Below are 6,404 nucleotides of genomic sequence, written 5' to 3' on the forward strand. Positions count from 1 at the left end.
TCAGATAGCTTGTAGAATAGCTGTTGAATCCTTTGTTCGTCTGGTCCAAAAATGAGTAAATCGTCCACATGGGTTGCGATTATTATTTTCTGTTTTTGATGGATATAGGTAGCTGTATCGATCGGCAAGGATTGAAAACCTAGTTGATAGAGTAAGCTTGATAGCAGTTTCTGCCATTGTCGACTAGCTTGTTTAAGCCCATATAGAGCCTTGTTGAGTAAACAAACGTGGTTAGGATAATTTGAATTTGAAAATCCCTCTGGTTGTTCGATATAGATCGTGGTATCGATTAGTGCATTTGGAAAAGCTTGTTTTATATCCCAGCTCTGTATAGCCCAGCCTTGGGCTGTCGCAATCGCAAGTAACAGACGGATAATATCGGGCCTTGTAGTATTGGCAAACGTTTCTTGATAGTTAATGCCAAACTCTTGTTGAAAACCTTTGGCTACCCAACGAGCTTTGAAGATAAAATCGTTGTTTTGTTGATATTTTCTGTTAAGTACCCAGCGTCCTTTAAGTACTGGTTGGTTGGAAGGCCTTGGTACAAGCGTCCAAGTATTATTCTTTTGCAGCTGATCTAGCTCTTTTTGCATTGCCAATAGATATTGATCCTTATTGTCATGCTTAAGAACTTGGGAGTAGTTTTTTGGATCGGTAATATCCTTGGAGGTAAATAGGATTTCTTCAAGAATAATATCCTCTGTTGTAACTTCGGTAGATAGGGCTGATTCTGTCGTTCTAGCTCTATTCTTGATAAGTACAATTGGATTTCGTCCAACTGTTTTCATTTGATTGGTGGATTTCTGATCGTTTTGATTCACTGGTTTCGTCTGATCTACCATTGGATGAAGGTTTTGGTTGGTATTTGGATCAGCATTTAGTTGATCGTTGGATTGATCGTCGGATTGATCGTTGTATTGATCGATTACTAGTTGTGATTCAAGATCATAAGCTTGATCGTTGAATACTCCTTCAAGTATTTGAACATCCCTTGCAGTTACAATCTTATTCGACTTTAGATCAATTAGTCGATATAGATTGTTACTTAAATAGCCAGTAAGGTAGTACGGTTGGACTCGAGAATCGAGCTTACCCACGAATTCCTTTGGTTCTTTTCGATAGGCTAGTGATCCCCAAATTTTGATATTGTTAATATTTGGTTTTATTCCGTATTTTGCTTCGAAAGGTGTTCGAAAATTGATAGAACTATGCGGTGTTCTATTATATAGATATACCGCTGCGAGTAAGGCTTCTGCCCAAAGTTTGTTTGGCATTTTTGCTTCAAATAACAGAGCTCTGATCTTGTCGAATAGGGTTCGATTGATTCGTTCTGCGCCACCTTTAGCTTCAGGATTGAAGGGGGAAGTAAAACGTAACTTAAACCCTCTTCGATTTGATAGCTTTTGTAATTCTTTGGTATTTAGCTCATTATCTGATTGAATGAGCTTAATTAGCTTTGAATCCTGAACTTCAGCTCTTTTAATAAAAGCTTTGACTGGCGTTATAAGCTCTGATCTTGATGTGAGAAGGTCCACTTCTAGATATTTCGTGTGGTAGTCCAGGAAGGTAATGTAGTACCTATAGCCCTTGTTCGTTCTTGGCTTGATAGGTCCTCCTAGATCGCAGTATATAAGATCGCCAAACTCATTGACTTAAGTTATTAGTAGATTTCTGCTTATCTTGCTAGTAAATTTGCTTTTTAAGCAGATCTCGCAGTTGCTGAATGAGTTATTTGTTTTAATATTTGAATTCATGCCGTTGGTGTTGTCACAAAGCTTATTTAAGCTTGTTTTACCAATATAGCCGAAACGTCGATGCAATAGATCGATTTGATCGTTTTCTTCTATTTGATTGATTTGATCGATTTGATCGATTTGATAGTTTTGATCGTTTTGATCGGTTGGCATCGATTTTGACTGATTGGGCTGTTCTGATAGCTTTAGCTGATCAGATATATTGGTATCGTCTGATGTTAGTTCGGATGGTATGGGCTGTTCTATCAGCAGTGCTGTATAATTGGCTTGTATATAGATCTGATCGTTTTGATGGATATCGCTAGTCGTGTGAAAGATCGCGACTTTTCGATTGTAGTAGCCCTTGGCTAGTATTTAGCTGAATTGGGTAATTAGACTATAGTCCCTCGCAAACTTAAATTCAGCTCCTTTTTCAACTGCTTAATAGAGACTAAGTAGGTTAACGCGAAACTCTGGTACAAGGAGTACTTCTTTTAGCACAACTGATTAATTAGTGCTAGTAAAAGTAATTGGTACTTCTCCTTTACCAATCGCTAGTAATAGTGTTCCTATATTACCCCATTTAATATAGGTGTTGGAAATACTGCTGATATTTCTGAACAGCGTTCGGTCGGAACAGATATGCGCACTAGCTCCACTGTCTAGTATCCATTCAATAGATTTGTTTGTTTTGACCGATTAGGTTATATTAATATCAGCGATAGTTTGGTTAACTGATACTATTGTTGATAGAGCTGTTTCAGATCTATTGGAGCCTTGGTTGGGGCGTTTGCTTAGATCTTTCTGCCAACACTGATCAATTGTATGCCCATTTCTTCTGCAGAAGCTGCAGTTTTTTGAGCTTTTATATTGTTGGGTTGGTAAGGTCATTTCGATATCCTTTGGCTGCTAGTTTCAATAGGATTGATTGGATCGATGGTATTGATCAGATCGATGGGTTGGATCTGATCGATGATTGGATTGATAAGCTGGTTGATAGATTTGATGCCTTTGGTAAGGTTTGGTATCGCTCCTTTGGATTGAGTTGTTGGAGCTGTTTTTGATCGATTTTAGTCGTCGAGCTTCGTCAATAATCTGACTGCTCATTATTTCAAGATTAATTTCTTTATTTGATCTAAAATCTTGAGTAATTGCTGTGACTAGATAATTGAAATCTGAACTCAAGTTATTGAGTATTAGCGCAGCAATAAACCTGCTTGGTAATTCGATACTTCGAGCTTTTAGGCTGAAAGTAAGCCTTGATAGCTTTTGAAGATAGTTTTCCACGTTGTTTTGGCAGCTTGAAACAGTAGTATTAATAAGTTCTTTACAGATAAGAAAGTCTGAGCTAAAACCTTCTTGCGCATATAGAGCTTTAAGGTTGTTCCATAGCTCTACTAGAGTATTGATTTCTTTTGTTTGTAGGAGAGGTCCATCTTCAAGACTAAGTCTTATAGTAGATAGTACCTTTGTCTCATTATTTTTGAACGATTCTGGACGTTCTTCTGGTGTAAGGTCGGCTATTACAGCTATATCGCCGCAATCTTGTTAAATTAGAATTGATTGAATCCTTATAGCCCACATGTCGTAATTTAAGCTTCCTTTAAGCTTTGGTACTTTGAAAATACTGTCAGCCATTTTAATAGACTGATAGATTGATTGGTTAGATCGAGCTTATGCTGATACTATTGCAGTTACTGTCCTTACTATGAAGAACTCTGGCTGCAGATCGTCAGCTTAATAGATTGAAAAAACTGATTGATCGATTGATTGATTGATAGATCGATAGGTTGAAATATCGATAGGTTGAAATATCGATAGATTGATAGATTGATAGATTGATAGATTGATAGATTGATAGATTGATAGATTGATAGATTGGTGGATTGATAGATTGGTGGGCTGGTAAGTCGATCGATGGATTGATCGATCGCTGGATTGTTCAATTGATCGATAGATAGTTCTAGTCAGCTGATCTGACTTCGGATGATAGAGTTTCTCAGCTCTTCGCCGTGGTTATCCTCTTAACCCTTGTTACCCTAGCTCTTACTAAGAAACTAACCTAGATAGGTATAGTTCTTATATAGACAGCGCTGATCGTAATAGATCGCAATAAACGTATAGTACTAGAAGCTTCGATAGATCGCGTAATCCGGGCTCATAACCTGTTAGAATATTGCTACTTAGGTAGCGGAAGTTGCTGCTTGTTCTACTAGTAGCTCAGAGGTAGAGGTCTCTGCCTTCTACTTGTCTAGTAATAGACTTAGAGGCAGCTTATCGAAGGTTCTAGTAAAGAGAGATAAATAAGAGATAAAAAGATATTGCTAGGGGAGAGAGAATAGTTAAATTGCCTTCCTAAGGTAGTCTGTAGGATTCGCTCTACTCTTCTCTACTTTCTATCTACTAGCTCTTCTACTACTTATATATTCGTTGTCTTAGATTCTAGAAGAGTCTTCTTAGTAGTAGCTTGCGTAATCTATGGCGTAATAGATAGATATTACTAGATAATAGCATAATAGCTTCTAGTAATAGATTAATTGACGTGTCTTGGTTGAAGGTTGAGTACTTGGTTCTATCGGAGATCAGCTGGTGAGCTTATATCTCCAACACACCCCCTTAAGCTAGGCAGCTGAGATCTGATTGATCTGCTGGTTTTGATTAGCTTGTTTGTTTCGATGAGCTTAGGCTGATAGATTCGATCGATCTGATGGGTTGGATTGTTTTGATAGATTGGTTCGATGGATTGGTTCGATGGATTGGTTTGATGGATTGGTTTGATGGATTGGTTTGATGGATTGGTTTGATGGATTGGTTTGATGGATTGGTTTGATGGATTGGTTTGATGGATTGGTTTGATAGATCTGATAGATTGACTAGATTCGATTGCGATCGAAAATCTTGAATCTTATCAGCGTTTGTAGCTTTGGTGAGACAATCAGCTAGTAGCTGGTTGGTACTTTGGTATTGTATTTGGATCTGTTTATCCTCCACCTTTTCGCGAATAAAGTAGTATTGAATATCAATGTGTTTCGTCCTCGCGTGGTAGGTAGGATTTTTGGATAGTTGAATTGCGCTTTGGCTGTCAGAGTATATAGTAACAGTTCCATCTGATAATATATCAAACAGTGGTTTGATACTTTTAATAATCTGGTTTAGATAGATACTCTGTTTTGTAGCTTCGCGGTAGGCCATGAATTCAGCTTCTGCGCTTGATAACGCGACGGTTGGTTGGAGCTTTGATAGCCATGAAATTGCGCAATAACTCTTGTTCAACTGGAGTAAAAAGATATATCCTGTGGTGGATCTGCGGGTATCAAAATCACCCCCCCAATCTGCATCGGTGGATCCGATCAGTTTGATCTGATCTGATCCCATCGATGTAGATTGATCAGTTTTGATGGAGCCTTCTTGAATATTGGAGCTAAGTTGATATAATAGTCCAATTTGGCTTGATTGCGATAGGTATCCCCATAGGTGATCAAGGTTGCTAAAATGTTCAGGGCTTGGATTGGCCATAAATCGCGATAGAAGATTAACTGCGTAGGTAATATCTGGCCGAGTAAAGATAGATAGATAGATTAGTGCGCCAATTTGTTGTTGAAATAGATTGATATCTTTTGGCGTTGCTGTTTGGTCGTTTTTTGCAAGCTTGGTACCTTGTGGTAAAGGTATTTTTCTTGGCTTAACGTTCTGCTTATTGAAACGAGTAAGCAGCCGTTGAAGATAGCTTTCTTGGCTGATATATATCGATCGATTAGATCGATTAATTTGGATACCTAGGAATTCAGTTACATCGCCAAGGTCTTTGATTTCAAGCTCTGATATATCAGATAGCTTGTAGAATAGCTGTTGAATCCTTTGTTCGTCTGGTCCAAAAATGAGTAAATCGTCCACATGGGTTGCGATTATTATTTTCTGTTTTTGATGGATATAGGTAGCTGTATCGATCGGCAAGGATTGAAAACCTAGTTGATAGAGTAAGCTTGATAGCAGTTTCTGCCATTGTCGACTAGCTTGTTTAAGCCCATATAGAGCCTTGTTGAGTAAACAAACGTGGTTAGGATAATTTGAATTTGAAAATCCCTCTGGTTGTTCGATATAGATCGTGGTATCGATTAGTGCATTTGGAAAAGCTTGTTTTATATCCCAGCTCTGTATAGCCCAGCCTTGGGCTGTCGCAATCGCAAGTAACAGACGGATAATATCGGGCCTTGTAGTATTGGCAAACGTTTCTTGATAGTTAATGCCAAACTCTTGTTGAAAACCTTTGGCTACCCAACGAGCTTTGAAGATAAAATCGTTGTTTTGTTGATATTTTCTGTTAAGTACCCAGCGTCCTTTAAGTACTGGTTGGTTGGAAGGCCTTGGTACAAGCGTCCAAGTATTATTCTTTTGCAGCTGATCTAGCTCTTTTTGCATTGCCAATAGATATTGATCCTTATTGTCATGCTTAAGAACTTGGGAGTAGTTTTTTGGATCGGTAATATCCTTGGAGGTAAATAGGATTTCTTCAAGAATAATATCCTCTGTTGTAACTTCGGTAGATAGGGCTGATTCTGTCGTTCTAGCTCTATTCTTGATAAGTACAATTGGATTTCGTCCAACTGTTTTCATTTGATTGGTGGATTTCTGATCGTTTTGATTCACTGGTTTCGTCTGATCTACCATTGG

The sequence above is a fragment of the Bipolaris maydis genome, assembly GCF_028858645.1.
Source record: "Bipolaris maydis strain C4 unplaced genomic scaffold PSV08scaffold_4, whole genome shotgun sequence".
In the NCBI taxonomy this organism is placed as follows: Eukaryota; Fungi; Ascomycota; class Dothideomycetes; order Pleosporales; family Pleosporaceae; genus Bipolaris; species Bipolaris maydis.